The following is a 16229-nucleotide window of genomic DNA, read 5'->3' as shown; positions in this document are numbered from 1 at the left end:
AAGCAGATATCTTTTCAGTTGATGTTTTTTGATGAGTAGCCAAACTGTGCCATTGCACTGCATTTGCTTCATATGTCTCTTAAGTAGCATCACCATATAATTTATTGTCTAAATTAGGAAACTTTTGATTAACAAAAGACAACTCTATTAATTATTATGCTGGGACAACAGGCAGAAACCTGAATTGTCATGGACAAATTCTACTTTTTATTTTAATTGTGGTAAAAAATACACAACTTTAAATTTACCATCTTAACTGTTTTTAAGTGTGCAGCTCAGTAGTGTTAAGTATATTCACAGTGTTGTGCAACAGATCTCTAGAACTTTTTCATCTTGCAATACTGAAACACTATACCCACTAAACACTAATACTCCCTCCCCCTTCTTCCCAGCCCTTAATAACCACCTTTCCACTTTCTGTTTCTATGATTTTGACCGCTTTTGTTACTTCATATGAGTGGAATCATACAGTACTTGGCCTCTTGTGACTGGCTTATTTCGCTTAGTATAAGGTCCTCAGGGTTCATCCACACTGTAGTATGTGACAGGATTTCCTTCTTTTTAAAGGCTGCATAATATTCCATTGTATGTATATGCCACATTTTCTTTATCCATTCAACTATTGATGGACATTTGGGTTGCTTCCACCTCTTGGCCATTGTGGAAAATGCTGTGATGAACAAGGGTGTGCCAATAACTCTTTGAGATCCTGTTTTTAGTTCTTTTGGATATATACCCAGAGTGGATTGCTGGATCATATAGTAATTCTATTTTTAATTTGTTGAGGAAGCTCCATACTGTTTTCCCTAATAGCTACACCCACCAGCAGTGCACAAGAGTTCCGATTTGTCCACATCCTCCACAACGCTGATTTTCTGTTCTTTTGATAGTGGCCATCCTGATGGGTGTGAGGTGATATCTCATTGTGGTTTTGATTTACGTTTCCCTGGTGATTAGTGATTTTGAGCATCTTTTCATGTGCTTATTGACCATTTGTATATGGAGAAATGTCTGTTCAAGCACTTTGCCCATTTTTAATCGGGTTATTTGATTTTTGTTATTGTTGTCGAGTGGTAGAAGTTCCTTATATATTCTGGATATTAACCCCTTTTCAAATATATGATTTCAGTTATTTTCTCCCATTGTGTAGGTTGCCTTTTCACTCTGTTGATTGTTTCCTTTGACATGCAAAAGTTAAGTTTGAGATAGTCCTGTGTGTCTATTTTTAATTTTGTTGACTGTGCTTTTGGTGTCATATCCAAGAAATCGTTGCCAAAACCAATGTCCTGAAGCTTTTCTCCTATGTTTTCTTCTGGGAATTTAATAGTTTTCAGTCTTATGTTTAAGTCTTTAACCCTTTTTGAGTTGATTTTGTGTATGGTATAAGGTAAGGGTCCAACTTCATTCTTTTGCATGTGGATATCCAGTTATCTGTGCCTTTTTTTAAATCTGTAGAAACAAAAGCCTACCAGTTGCTGAAGTGGTCTACCCTTCAGGATAATACAAATCAAACTGAAGACAGGTTCCAAAAGGCAGATGCTTCTGCATCACAACTGTCAGGTAAGTGAGCAGATTCAGCACTCACAGCCAGTGTCTAGGTGACCCAAGGCAGCAGCTAGTGCTGTGCTCAGGGAAGGGTGGTCATTCTTTGAAAGTTTCTGGAGTTTGCTTTGTAATAAGCTATCACTGGATCAGAATCAGCCAGTACTTTTTCAGTCCTTAACAAACAAGAATTTGGAAGAGTCTTCCCTCCTGGATATGTGCCAGCCCTGGCATGGCGATGGTCCTTACAGGCCCTTGGATTATACCTGGCATGTCATGATAGTAACTTGTCGCTAAGTACCACAGGAGACACCCCAAATTCTTTCTTTTCCCACATCTTCCAGTTTCTTAATCATCAATGGGGAACATCATCCTGGGCTATTTTCCCTCACCAGAATGTTGGAAAACTTTGGGTTTTTTAAATGAAAAGACTGTAAATCCCAGTAAAGCTAAATTTTAAGCTTAAGTGTATTTCCTTCAATCTAGGATTTTTGTTTTAATTGTAATTTTCTTTGTTTTCGTATACTTTATTGTATTTTTATTATTTTCATTGGTTTTTATTTTATTACACGTTTTTTTTAGTATGTCACTTCAGCTCCCTTTGTGCAAGTAAATGGATTCATACAGAAGGAAGTACACCTTAGTCACTTCCTTATCCTTACATAAACCACCATTCCATAATTTCACCCATCAGAATGAACAGTGATCTCTTAACATCACATAATTCCCAGGCCATATCCAGATTTCCCAATTGTCTCAAAGATGTCTATATCAGACAGGCATTTTTTCGAGGGACATATGGTGCATTAGACTTAGCTGTCTGTCTTCAGAGAGCTATTTCCTAGATAATATTAGTGTTAGAATTGGTTGCTGCAAAATTCTGTTATTTTGGTTGTTTTGAGGATTCAGTGAGCCACTGCAGGCGAAATGCCCAGCACAGGGCCTGTTAGAGAGCAGCCCTCGGCGACTGCTGGCCGCGGTGGTGCTGGGTGTTATGTGAACTCCGCGAATGTGAGACATTGTAGTTGGCTGAGGTATGAAGCAGGGCCTCTGCCCCGATGGAGGGCTTCATCACTTTGGAAAGATGTAGCACTCGTGAGCCCTTAACCGTTTGCTTTTCACCACTTTCTTCACATTTGAGTCACAGAATTAGAATCCAGAGAGATTTAGAAAGTATTTATCCAACCCCCTCATTTCACAAAAGGAGGCGACAAGAGAGTAGCACCTCCCTCGGAGCCTTACAGCCAGTTAGCAGACACACGTGGTTGGAAGGTGACTCCACACATCTATGTTTGGTAAGTTTATTTTATATGGATAGTTAATTGGACAAGTTCAAAGGATGAGTAAATTTGACATAAGTTGTAGTCCCTTGGATGTATATCAAAAATGTTGGGGGCCGGCCTCATGGCTTAGCGGTTAAGTGCACGTGCTCCGCTACTGGCGGCCCGGTTCGCATCCCGGGCACACACCGACGCACCGCTTCTGCAGCCATGCTGAGGCCGCGTCCCACATACAGCAACTAGAAGGATGCGCAACTATGACATACAACTATCTACTGGGGCTTTGGGGAAAAAAAGAAGGAGGATTGGCAATAGATGTTAGCTCAGAGCCGGTTTTCCTCAGCAAAAAGAGGAGGATTAGCATGGATGTTAGCTCAGGGCTCATCTTCCTCACACACACAAAAAAATGTTGGTACTATTAATATACTAATGATTAATGTATTTGTTTATTAATTTATTCATAAGTGATACTTTATAGGTTGTATAATCAAGCACCCCTAGATTCAGTTCCCTCACTCCACACTCAAATTTACACTATGTGCTTTGCAAGATTCCACATTTTCCTGCGTTGGGATCATAGAAGTCCTTCTGGTGGTGTCAGCCGTTTCTCAGGTCAGATACGGCCTCTGGCGTTTAGTTTATGTGTGCTCACACAATACTTTTCACTCTCACTCTCACTCTCTCGCTCTCACTCTGATCCTGGGGACTTCTCTGAGCTCCAAAGAGAAGCAGGAGGCAGGCTGGCAGGGTGGAGGGAAATGGAAGCCACGTACCCCGTGGTTAGCGTACCCCGCTACTGCTGTTACAGGTAGTGGTGAGGATGGGCACCCTGAACTCAGGAGCCACCCCAAATCTGACTATTGAAGAAGCAGTGCATGTTTCAGTTACTTTCTGCATCAGATGTGTTAGGTCTCTGCCTCTGGACCTGTCACTAAGGAAAGCCACTGCAACCTTGCGCCTTCCTTTCCATGTCTGAAAAGGCCTTATGCTGGTAAGCACATGGAAACCCTCTTCAGGCTGAGCACGGACACATTGTTAAGAGAATGGCTTGGCTGCAGAGGTTACATGCAGGCAAGTAGGTTACAGGATAGAAACTCAGCAAATGCCTTTTGCAGAGACACCCATGCACTCTCTATCCATGATCTCAGGTGACTGCCAGTTAAGAATCAGAATTGAAGCAGAAACATCCAAGGCTGAAGTCACCCAGGGGGCAGAGGTCAAGGATTGCCCTGCACGCTGATAGCATCATGGGAACAGTCTGGTTCCCCTGGCTCCAGGAAAGAGGTGGATTGTGCATCTTCCCCATCAACTTTTTCAGGCTGGTTAAAGAGTGGCCTTGATGGTTTTCAATGGAGATTCAGTCTCTCCTGGGAGATGGAAAAACAGAGGATTTGGCAGAGGGCTTAAGGGTGGGTGGGGTGGGTAACTGTCATCCAGCGGTGTCAGTTATTTCTGAGACCTGGTTCCCAGCACCCATTATTTTGATGATCCCTTGCTGCCCATGTGTTATAACAAGGTGAATTATCCAGTGCATGGTGCTGTAGTAGAGACCCGTGTGCTCACATGTGCATCGTGGTCATTTGGAATAGAGCTCTTCGAATGATTTTATTTTTTATTTTTTGTGGCTTCTAAGTATCACCGGAAAACGCTCCACTTCCTTTCAGAGTTCTATCAACATGTTCCTTGCCTCAGAAGCTCCCTGCCTTCTGTGGCTTGAGCAGCATCTTCCCCTGTTGACATTTGTTTCACCAAAGTTATTGTGAGCCCTCTTCTTCACTCGTTGCTGCGTGGTGGCTGACACTCCCTCTCCATGTTTGTGCTTCTCACAGGTTTGAATATTGGCAGCGGTACATTCAAGACAAAGACAACTAACAAAATCGCTTCGGAAGCTAGTTTTTCATCTAGTGAAGGAAGTCGTTTGTCAAGGTAAAGTCCTGAAAGCCTGTCTAAATAGTGGCAACAAGATGAGAAATGTCGCTACGCAATGAATTAAACTCCGGCCGCGTGTTCTTTTGTTTTGTGACTTGATGGAAGGTTATGGTTTGGGGTTTTGTTTATCTAAAATAACAGTTGAAACTTTAGTCTACCTTTGAAAATATTTGCACCAGAGCCAAGTATTGTTTTGCAGCTGTTGTTTCCTTGGTTTAAGACTCAATTGACACCTCAGTGAACCACGAATTAGCGTCTACAGCTGCTCGCAGTAGGGCTGCTTAGAGACCACACAATGGAGGGTGTAGGAAAAGGGCAGAGAGAAAAATGTCAGGCCTTAAAGGAAATAAAGTGGCCTGTTTCTTCTTTCTGAGATGGCTGATACATATACTAGCAATTTCTGGTTATTTGTTTTTGTATTCCTGTTTCTTACCAAGTATTTGGGCTAAATTATTCTTTCCTTTCCTGATACTTTCTTCCTTATTTTCCCTAAAGGACAAAATGTATTTTTTCAGTTTTGTTAAACAGTAGCACTTCTTGTAAGTTTTTCAAGCAATGATAAGTGAGTTGTGTGCGAGATTTGTCATCAACATAAAATACTGATCAGGCAAGGGCACTGAGTCACTGGGGAAGAATTTATAGATGGGAGTGGAAGCAGTCACCTGCTGAAATACCTCCCTTGTTGCTTTGGGCTAAATATCATTTAAAACAGCCCAAGTCTCCTTTAGTAATAGCATTTCTCATTAAAAAGATGTCCTTTAGATGACTGCATTCCATTTGAATTAGTTGCTTGCCCCTGATGAAATTTTAAAGCAGGAACTTTACATTTCTCATGTTCCTTAATTTTGATGATGAAGTTTAACTTATTTATTCATTTATTTAGTTGCTTCTGCTTTTGGTGTCAGATCTAAGAGTCCATTGCCAAATACAAGGTCATGAAGATTTATGCCTGTGTGTTCTTCTAAGTGTTTTATAGTTTTAGCTCTTAAATTTAAGTGTATGATCCATTTTGAGTAAACTTTTGCTTATGGGATAAGGTTAGGGTCTAACTTCATTCTTTTGCATATAGCTATTCAATTGTCACAGCACCATTGGCACCCTTGTGAAAAATCAGTTGACTATAGGTGTATAGGTTTATTTCTGGTCTTTCAGTTCTGTTCCATTGATCTGTATGTTTGTCCTTGTACTAGTACCACACTGTCTTGACAACTGTTGCTTTGTAGTAACTTTTGAAATTAGGAAGTATGAGTCTTACACTATTTATTCTTCTTTTTCAGAATTGTTTTGTTAGTTCTAGCTTGTTGCCTTAGAATTCCGTATGAATTTAGAATCAACTTCAGAGTATAAGTTTTGCATTTCTTTGGTTAATTTATTCCTGGTTTTGGATACTATTGTGAATGGAATTGTTTTCTTAATTTTACTTTTGGGTTTTTCAATGCAAATGTATAGAAATTCAATTGGGTTTTGTATATTGATCTTGTATCCTGCAACCTTGCTGAACTCATTTATTACTTCTAATAGTTTTTTGGTAGATTCCTTAGGATTTTCTATATACAGGATCACTTCATGCAAATAGAGATAGTTTTACCTCCTCCTTTCCGATATAGATGCCTTTTATTTCTTTTTCTTGCCTAATTGCCCTGGTTAGAACCTCCGCTACAATTTAGAATAGAAATGGCAAGAGTGGAAATCTTTGTCTTGTTCCTAATCTTAAAGGGAAACCATTCAGTATGTCACCATTAAGTATGATGTTAACTGGAGATTTTTTGTAGATGCCCTTTATATTGAGGAACTGCCCTTCTGTTCCTAGTTTATTGAGTTTTTTTTTAAACCATGAAAGCGTGTTAGATTTTGTCAAATGCTTTTTCCTACATCTGCTGAGATGGTCTTGTGATTTTTTGTTTTTCATTCTATTTGTATGATGTATTACATTAATTATTTTTGGATGTTTAACCAACTTTGCATCCCTAGGATAAATCCCACTTGGTCATGGTGTATAATTCTTTTTATATATTGCTAGATTCAGTTTGCTAGTATTTTGTTGAGGACTTTTACATCCATGTTCGTAAGAGATATTAGTCTGTAGTTTTGTTTTCTTTCTTTTTTTTTTTTTGGTGAGGAAGATAAGCCCTGAGCTAACATCCGCTGCCAATCTTCCTCTTCTTGCAGAGGAAGATTGGCCCTGGGGTAACATCCGTGCCCATCTTCCTCTATTTATTTTTTTTCGTATGGGACACCGCCATAGCATGGCTTGACAAGCAGTACATCAGTCCATACCCGGGATCCAAACCTGTGAACCCTGGGCCGCCACAGTGGAGCGTGCAAACTTAATCTCTATGCCACCAGGCTGGCCCCTGTAGTTTTGCTTTCTTGTGACATCTTTGTCTGATTTTGGTATCGGGGTAATATTAGCCCCATAAAATGTGTTGGAAAGTGTTTCTTCCTCTTCTTTTTTTTTTTTTTTTTTTTTGTAAGAATTGGTGTTAATTCTTCCTTGAGTGTTTGGTAGATTTCAGCGGTGAAACCATTTAGGCCTGGGCTTTTCTTTGTGCATAGTTTGTGGATTACTGATTCAATCTCTTCACTTATTATAGGTTTATTCAGATTATCTTGAGTCATTTTTGTAGTTTGTGTTTTTCTAGTAATTTGTGTATTTCATCTAAGTTATCTAATTTGTGTACTATTATTCATAGTATTTGTTTATAATCCTTTTTGTTTCTGTAAGGTTGGTAATCTTGTCCTCTTTTTTTTTTTTCCTCCAGTTTTATCTTTTTATTTTATTGATGTTTTAATAGTTTTTAACATTGTGAAATTTTGGGTTGTACGTTTTTGTTTGTCCATCACCATATATATGTCTCCCTTCACCCCTTGTGCCCACCCCCCACCCCCATTGCCCCTGGTAACCACAATACAGTTTTCTCTGTCCATGTGTTGGTTTATATTCCACATATGAGTGAGATCATACAGTGTTTGTCTTTCTCTTTCTGGCTTCCTTCATTTAACATAATACCCTCCAGGCCCATCCATGTTGTTGCAAATGGGATGATTTTGTCTTTTTTTATGGCTGAGTAGTATTCCATTGTATATATATACCACCTTTTCTTGATCCAGTCATCAGTCGAGGGACACTTAGGTTGCTTCCACTTCTTGGCTATGGTGAATAATGCTGCAATGAACATAGGGGTGCATAAGGCCCTTTGGACTGTTGATTTCAGGTTTGTTGGATAGATTCCCAGTAGTGGGATAGCTGGATCATAGGGCATCTCTATTTTTAATTCTTTGAGGAATCTCCATACCGTTTTCCATAGAGGCTGCACCAGTTTGCATTCCCACCAGCTGTGTACGAGGGTTCCTGTTTCTCCACATCCTCTCCAGTGTTGGTTGTTTTTTGGCTTGGTGATTATAGCCATTCTAACGGGCGTGAGGTGATATCTTAGTGTTGTTTTCTCTCTTTTGTTTTTGATTCAAGTAATTTGAATCTTCTCTCTTTTTCTTGGTCAGACTGGACAGAGGTTTGTCAATTGTGTTGATCTCTTCAAAGAACCAGCGTTTTCTGATTTCCCTTTAGATTTCTTCTTCGACTCATTGGTTATTCATGAATGTGTTAATTCCCACATATTGATGAATTTGCCAAATTTATTCCTACTATTGATTTCTAATTTTATTTTATTATGGTTGGAGAACATACTTTGTATTATTTTTATGCTTTTAAATTTATTGGGGTTTGTTCTATAGCCCAACATTTGATCTGTTCTGGAGAATGTTCCCTATGTACTTGAGAATGTATCTTCTGTTGTTGGATGGAGTGCTCTGTAGAAGTCTGTTAGATCTGGTTGGTTTGTAGTGTTGTTCAAGTCGTCTATTTCCGTGTTGATCTTCTGTCTAATTGTTCTATACATTATTGAAAGTGGGGTATTGAAGTCTCCAACTATTGTTGAATTGTCTGTTTTCATTTCTATTAAAAGTTTCATGTATTTCAATGCTCCGTTAATAGATGCATATATGTTTTTAATTGTTATGTCTTGAACTATTGACCATTTCATCATTATAAAATGTCACTATTTCTAGTATTCTTGTTTTAAAGTCTATTTTGTCTGATGTTAGTGCAGCCACTCCAGATTTCTTGTGGTTGCTGTTTGCATGATATTCTTCCCCATCCATTTACTTTCAGTGTTTTTGTCTCTGTGACTCTCGTGTGTCTCCTGTAGACAACATATAGTTGGATCATGTTTTTTTTAAATCCAATCTACCAATCTTTCCCTTTGGATTGTTCAATCTATTCACATTTAATGTTACTGATAGAGTTGGATTTACATCTGCCATTTTAGTTTTTGTTTTCTATATGTATTTTCTAATGTAGCATTTTAATTTCATTAGTGATCTTTTTTTTAGTTTTTTTTTTTTTTGAATTTTTTTAAGCAATTGCTCTGGGGTTTACTATACACGTCTCATCAGCTTTAGATTTGTACTAGCTGAATTTGGGTAATATGCAGAACCTGTACTGCTATGTAGCTTGATTCCCATTTTCCCTTTTTTTTTGGTATTGTTGTTATATGTATTATATCTGTTAATGTTACAAACTCAACATTGCATTGTTATAATTATCATTTTACCATCTGCAGTCATTTCCTTAGCTCATTGCAACTTTGCTTCCATCCACCTCCTTTTGGGCTGTTACTAGGAAATAGATTACACTTATATTAAATTGTGCGTTTGAAGCCATGATACGTTGTGTGATGTTATTTTATACAATTGGTTTTTAAATCAGTTAAGAATAGAAAGGATAAAAAATATGTATAATTACCTTTACTGGGGTCACTTGTTTTCAGCCTGAAGAACTTTCTTTAGTATTTCTTGTAAATCAGGTCTACTAGCAATGAATTCTCTCAATTTTTGTTTATCTGGCAAAGTCTTTGTTTTTTCTTCATTTTTGAACAGTACCTTTCCTGAATATAGAATTCTTAGTTAACAGTTTTTTCCTTCAGCACTTTATATGTGCTATCCCACTGCCTTCTGGCCTCCATTGTTTTGTCCCAAACTAGCGTGGGACAAAAGGAGAATTTACTGGCTCATAGAATTAAAGAATAGGTTTACCAACCAAACTGCAGGAAGAGGGATTTAGCTGTACTCAAAAACCACTGGAACCAGGGACTTAAATCTGCTTCTCTCATTGCGGACTGGCAGCAAGTCCCATTCTCTTTCAGCTTTCAGCTATCTGGGAGGGACTGCCTTGCCTTCCTATGGTTCTCAGTTCAAAAATGCTGGGCAAGGACTCTCAATGGCCCAATTTGCCCAGCTGTTCAATCACCTACCTTGTGTGTGGTCTTACAAGAACACAGCACCTCCTAGGGGAACCAAATACTTGATGAGGAGGGCCTGTTTCCAGAAGAAATGAGGGACTTCACAATAGACACAATACTGCGGAATAGTTCTGGCTGTCCTTAAGTAAAACATGGGCTAACCATTTCTCTTAATTTCCACACCAGCAGTTTAAACAGTTTAAAGAAGTTTAAAGTGGCATCAGACCACAGAGGAAGGGGCAGTAAATATTTGCACACCAGGTAGCACGGAGAAATACTTTCATAAAGGCCTCTTGAGGTGAGCCTTGAGGACTGAGCGTGATTTGTCAAGCCAAGAGGGGATTCCATGGAGAAACACTTCCAGGCTTGAACAAATGGACATAAATCTCTCTTCTTCCAGATCTCTTTGTATATGCTTTAAAAAAGGATTTGAAGCCATCAGAAAATAAAGGATAAAAGCATCCTGTTAGTGTAAGGACAGAGCAGTAAATGATCTTTACTTGGACTGAAACACAGCAGTATGAATAAGCAAGTAACTTAACCCCTTTACAGCTCGGCTTTCTCATCTGTTACATGAAGATGATAATATGTAACACTCTCAGAAGGTTCACGTGACAATTAAATGAGATAATCCCTTAGCCAAAGCTTTAGTACGTGGTAAGTGCTCAAATAAATGCTGGCGAGTGATATCAGCAATTATTTTATATTCATAAATGTAGCTGGAAGGTTGAATTAGATGCTAAATGCCGGCTAGATCCCATTTTATAACTAAAGGGAGTTACGCAAACCAAACCAGCCATCATTCGTGTAAAATACCTAAAAATATTCCTTTTCATAGTCCAAGTACGTACTGTGGCACAAAACCGGGAGAAACCAGGACATAGAAATAATGAGTGTGTTTAGATGCTTTGATTCTACTCTGAATTGAGATGGGTGAGAAAAAGGAGGTGATCAAACCGGCAAGGAAGACCTACCTCCCCGGGCGCCTGCGGAGCACGGGGATCCCGCCCCAGTGGAACCCGAGGGCTGGGGAAGCAAGACGCCGGCGCAGCCCGGGATTCCCCGCGACTCACATGAGGTCGACCTCGGGCTTCAGGGCTGGCACCACTGAAAGCTAACGCCGCAAGCGAGGCCAGCCGCAGCCCCCACCACCCGGTCAGCCGTAGAACCTGGAATCCGACAACCAGCCCGGCCCCGAGCCTCCTTCCCGGCTTCCCCTGCGGTGGCGGCGCCGTGACATCACTTCCCGTCGACGGCGCGCACGTGGGAGGAAGTCCGGGTGCCACGGCTGCGGCTGCCGCTCCCGCCTGTCTCTTCTGGTTATCTTCGTGGGGGGCCGCACCGCTGCTATGGGAGGCCCGGCTTTCTCTCGCTGGCTCAGCCGCAAGTCCCCGTCCATCCTTGTCAACTGCGTGGAAGAGAAGGTGAGGAGGTGCCTGGCGGCAAGCCTGGAGCCCCAGCGCGTCTGGGCCGCGGCCCTCGGGACCCGCCGCCTGTCCCCGGGGTGCCGCGCCGGGGCCCGCGCTGCTCTGTGGGCCCCGCGGGCGGCCGCGGCCCGACACGCGGTTGGTCGCCGACACTCGTTTTCGGGGCCCTGGGAGAGCAGCCTCGGCGGGGCGAGGGCCGAGCGGGGTCTGAACTCGCTGGAGGGCTGCTCCTCCCCTGCCCGCTTTTTCCGGCCCGGAAGGCCCCGCCCGCGGCTGTGTTTCCTCTCGGCGCAGCGCGTTTCGGGTTTCAGAACAGGCTCGAAGGTGTTGGGCTGCGCACGCCTGCTCTGCTGAGTTAGCTGGGGAGCGAGGCGCAGGTGTTGATCCCAGCCTCTCACAACCTTGTAAAGTCACCCCCCGCGGCGAGCTTTTTGTTGTTTACTGCCCCTGCTTGGAAGGTTTTCTCCTGGTGTGAAAGGACTGTTGTTGCTGTTTTAGATCCTATGGTGAAAGCAGCATCTTAGAAACGTCTAGGACGGGACAGAAGTCTCATAAGGGCCCCCTTCTCTAGGTGCCCCCACTGCTGGACAGAAGGCTTGTTGAAGTTTTCAGAATTCCTGGATGCACTTAAATACTTTGTTGTTTGTTTGTTAATGTGTATGTCGACTTCTGGCCATGATTGAGTTTTCTCTTTATCGTTCCCGTGATCTCGTCCGAGTTCGATTTTGTGCTTGGAATTTCTGGATTGGGAAGGTTCAGCGGCGCTTCATGCCCCTCGCCCCTTCGTTTTTGAAGGAAGTGCCCGTCAGTCACAGTGAACTGCATTCTTTTGCTGAGGTTGGTGAGATCTTGATTTTTACTTAGCTCCTATCCAGGAGGAACCGAAAGCCTTGTTTTGACGGCAGTTTCAGTATTCCTTGTGTTTTTCCCAAAGAGAAACTGTTAAACTGAATGCTGGTTTCCTTTGTTTTTAAAACTTCCATCAAACTTGACTTGCATCTCATCCCATTTCTACTCTGTAGAGATAACCATTTTTAACTGTTTTGGTTCTGTCTCTAGATATCATGATTATGCCTGATTTATTGGTTTTGGATCTATCTATTGAATTCTAGCTATGATAGAAAAGGATTTCATCACTTATGCGGCATCCCCTGCCCCATTCCTAATAGTAAATCACTGTCTTTATTTCTTCTCTTGGTAAGCTTTATAACTTTGAGTAATGTGTCTTTTTTATTACGTCTTCTATTTAAAGTATCCCTTGACTTCTCACTTTCTAAGGTTAGGTATTAGCTTTTCTACCTCTGCTGCTCTTACTCTTCACCCCAAGCTTGCCAGCTGTCCTTTTGCCTTGTTGGCATCCCAAATTAAATTGTCAGGGCTTTGGCTATATATGGGATTGTTTTAAAAGCTGAAAAATCAAATAGTATTGTAAATTCTTGTCACTTTCCAGATTCAAGTTATGCTGTGATACTGTTTCTTTTCTTGTGCTACTTTTGTCTTTTTCTTGGTGTTCTCTTTCTGTTTTCCTCTTTATACGGTTCCACATCCAAACTCGCTGTTTTATTAGGTATTCTATCAAGTCCTCTTTCTTCTTGGAGACTCCTTCTTGAGGTCTTTATTTCTGTTGCTGTCACACCTGGTTCTTTAGGCTTGCTGGAAAGCTGCTTCCTGAGATTTTTAAAAATTCCTTTCTTCGGGCCGGCCCCGTGGCTTAGCGGTTAAGTGCGTGCGCTCCGCTGCCAGCGGCCCGGGTTCGGATCCCGGGTGCGCACCGAGGCACCACTCCTCCAGCCATGCTGAGGCCGCGTCCCACATACAGCAACTAGAAGGATGTGCAGCTAAGACAGACAACTATGTACTGGGGCTTTGGGGGAAAAATAAATAAATAAAATCTTTAAAAATTCCTTTCTTCAGTTGAGGGTACTATTTTCTGATCATCTTTCTTAGCCTAAATCCTTCCTTGGTTTTTATTCTCAATTGAATTCTTAAGAAGTGCTGTGCGGGGTGTGAGTTTTCTGAATCTGTTCTACCCTTGTACACATGAGTGGTCATTAGCTAGGCATCAAGTTTGAGCTTGCAAATTAGTTTCCCTCAAATCTTTGAAAGTGCTGTTCTTTTGACTTATGTCATCCAGTATTTTTGATGAGTTTTTTTTTTTTGTGAGGAAGACCGGCCCTGAGCTAACATCTGCCAATCCTCCCCTTTTTGCTAAGGAAGACTGGCCCTGGGCTAACATCCGTGCCCATCTTCCTCCACTTTATATGGGACGCTGCCACAGCATGGCTTGCCAAGTGGTGCGTCAGTGCCCGCCCGGGATCCAAACCGGCGAACCCCGGGCCACCGCAGCGGAGTGCTAGCACTTAACTGGTTGCACCACCGGGCCGGCCCTTTGATGAGAAGTTGAATGTTAATGTGATTTATTTATTTAACCGATACTTATGTAGTATTTAACACATACCAGGCACTGTTCTAGGCACTTTATAGATTAGTTTATTAAATTCTCATAACAACCACATGACTACTACTACTTACTATTATTACTATTACAGATGAGAAAACTGAAGCACAGAGGGGTTAAGTAACGTACTCAGGGTCACTTGGCTAATACATGGCAGAGCCATTGTCAAAATCAGGAAGGCCATGCTCTTAATTTCTATGTTCTGCTTTCGTTCTTTTGTAGTTGATCTATTTTTCTTTCTGAACTTTTTCAAGATCTTTATCCTTGGTAGTGTAAGTGTTCATGATTATGTACTTAGGTATAGATTTTTTTAAAATTTCAGTTTATTTTGATCGGTGCTTGGCTGACTCTGAGGCTGAGGACTTGTGTTCTTCAGTTCTAGGGAATGCTCCTTGATTGTTTCTTGACCTCCTTTTTCACTGCCCTCTCTGAACTCTGGATCCTGGTCCTCCTAGAGTGATTTCTTTTTCTTTCGTCTCTCTGTTCTCCCCCTCCTCTCCTCCTCCTCTTGCAGCTTTATTGAGGTATTATTGACCTACAACAAACTGCACATATTTAAAGTGTACAGTTTAATACATTTTGAGATATGTGTACATCCATGAAACCATCACCATAATCAAGATAATGAGCGTCACCTCTAAAACATGCCTTCTGGCCCTTTGTTATTCCTCCCTACAACTGTGTGCTGCCTGTCGTTAGTCAACCACTGATTTATTTCTGACTCTGTAGATAAGTTTTCATTTTCTACAATTTTATATACATGGAATTATATAATATGTACTCTTTGTTTTACCTGGCTCAGTTACTTTCATTCAGAATAATTATTTTGAAATTCGCCCATGTTCTTCCATATATCAATAGTTCATTTCTTGTTATTTTTGAGTAGTATTCTGTGTTGTGCGTGTATCACATTTTGTTTGTTCCTTCACCTGATGGAGGAACATTTGGATTGTTTCCAGTTTTGGGCTATTAAACAAAAAAAACTTCTGTGAACATTGGTGTACAAGTCTTTGTGTGGACATGTGCTTTCCTTTCTTTAGAGAAAATACTCAGGAGTGAAATGGTTGAATTGTGTGGTAGGTGTGTGATTATTTAAAAACTTGCCAAGCTGTTTTCCAAAGTGGTTGTACGATTTTACATTGCTGCCAGCATGTGTGCAGGTTCTAGTTGCTCCACTCCCTCTCCAGCACTTAGTCTGGTTAGTCTTTTTTAGTTTTAGCCGTTCTAGTCTAGTGTTATCTCGTTGTCGTTTTAATTTTCATTTGCCTGATGACAGATGGTGTTGACCATCTTTTCAGGTGCTTATTTGCGTGCTGTATATCTTCTCGAGCAAGGTGTCTATTCAGATCTTTTGCTCATTTTTAAGTTGGGTTGTTTGTCTTATTGAATTGTAGAGTTTCTTACGTGTTGATATATCTTTTGCAGGTATTTTCTCCTACTCTGTGGCTTACCTTTTTACTTCTTACCAGTGCAAAGAACAGAAGTTTTTAATTTTAATGAAGTCTGTTTTATATTTTTTTTTTTATATTTCCGCTCTTTGTATTGTATTTAACAATCTTTGCCAAAGCCAAGGTCACTAAGATTCTCTCTTGTGTTTTCTTAGAGATGTTTTATAGTTTTAATTCATCCCATGGTTTCTGTTTTTAGTTTTTTAATATGATGAATTACATTGATTTTGAAATGTTAAACTCGCCTTGCATTCCTTGGGTAAATCCCACTTGGTCATGGTATATTATTTTTATATACTGTTGGATTCATTTTGCTAAAGATTTCTTCATTTACATTTTTACATTTATGTTCAAAAAGGATGTTTGTCTGTAGTGTTCTTGAAATGTCTTTGTCTAGTTTTAGTTTTTGGGTAACCTTGGCCTCAGATTGAGCTGCGTGGTATATACCCTCCCCAGTTTTCTGGAAGGGTGTGTCTAGAATTGGTGTTATTTCTTGCTTAAATATTTGGTAGAATTCACCAGTGAAGCTTTCTGGGCCTGAAGTTTTGGGGGCAGGTTTTTCTCTACAAATTCAATTTCTTTAGTAGATATAGAGCCATTCAGATTGTCTGTTTCTTTTGGAATGAGCTGTTGTAATTTTTAACTTTCACAGGTTTTGTCCATTTCATCTGAGTAGTCAAATGTGTTGACAAAAGTTGTTCATAGTATTCCTTATTATCCTTTTACTATTGATAGCAAATGTGGTGATGTCACCTCTCTTATTTCTGATACTAATTTTGTCTTTTCTCTTTTGTTCCATTAATAGTCTGGCTAGACTGATCTCAAAGAACTCGCTTTTGGTTTCA

The sequence above is a fragment of the Diceros bicornis genome, unplaced genomic scaffold, assembly GCF_020826845.1.
Source record: "Diceros bicornis minor isolate mBicDic1 unplaced genomic scaffold, mDicBic1.mat.cur scaffold_252_ctg1, whole genome shotgun sequence".
Taxonomy (NCBI): domain Eukaryota; kingdom Metazoa; phylum Chordata; class Mammalia; order Perissodactyla; family Rhinocerotidae; genus Diceros; species Diceros bicornis.
The sequence above is the reverse complement of the archived record's forward strand: the minus strand, read 5'-3'. Positions refer to the sequence as shown.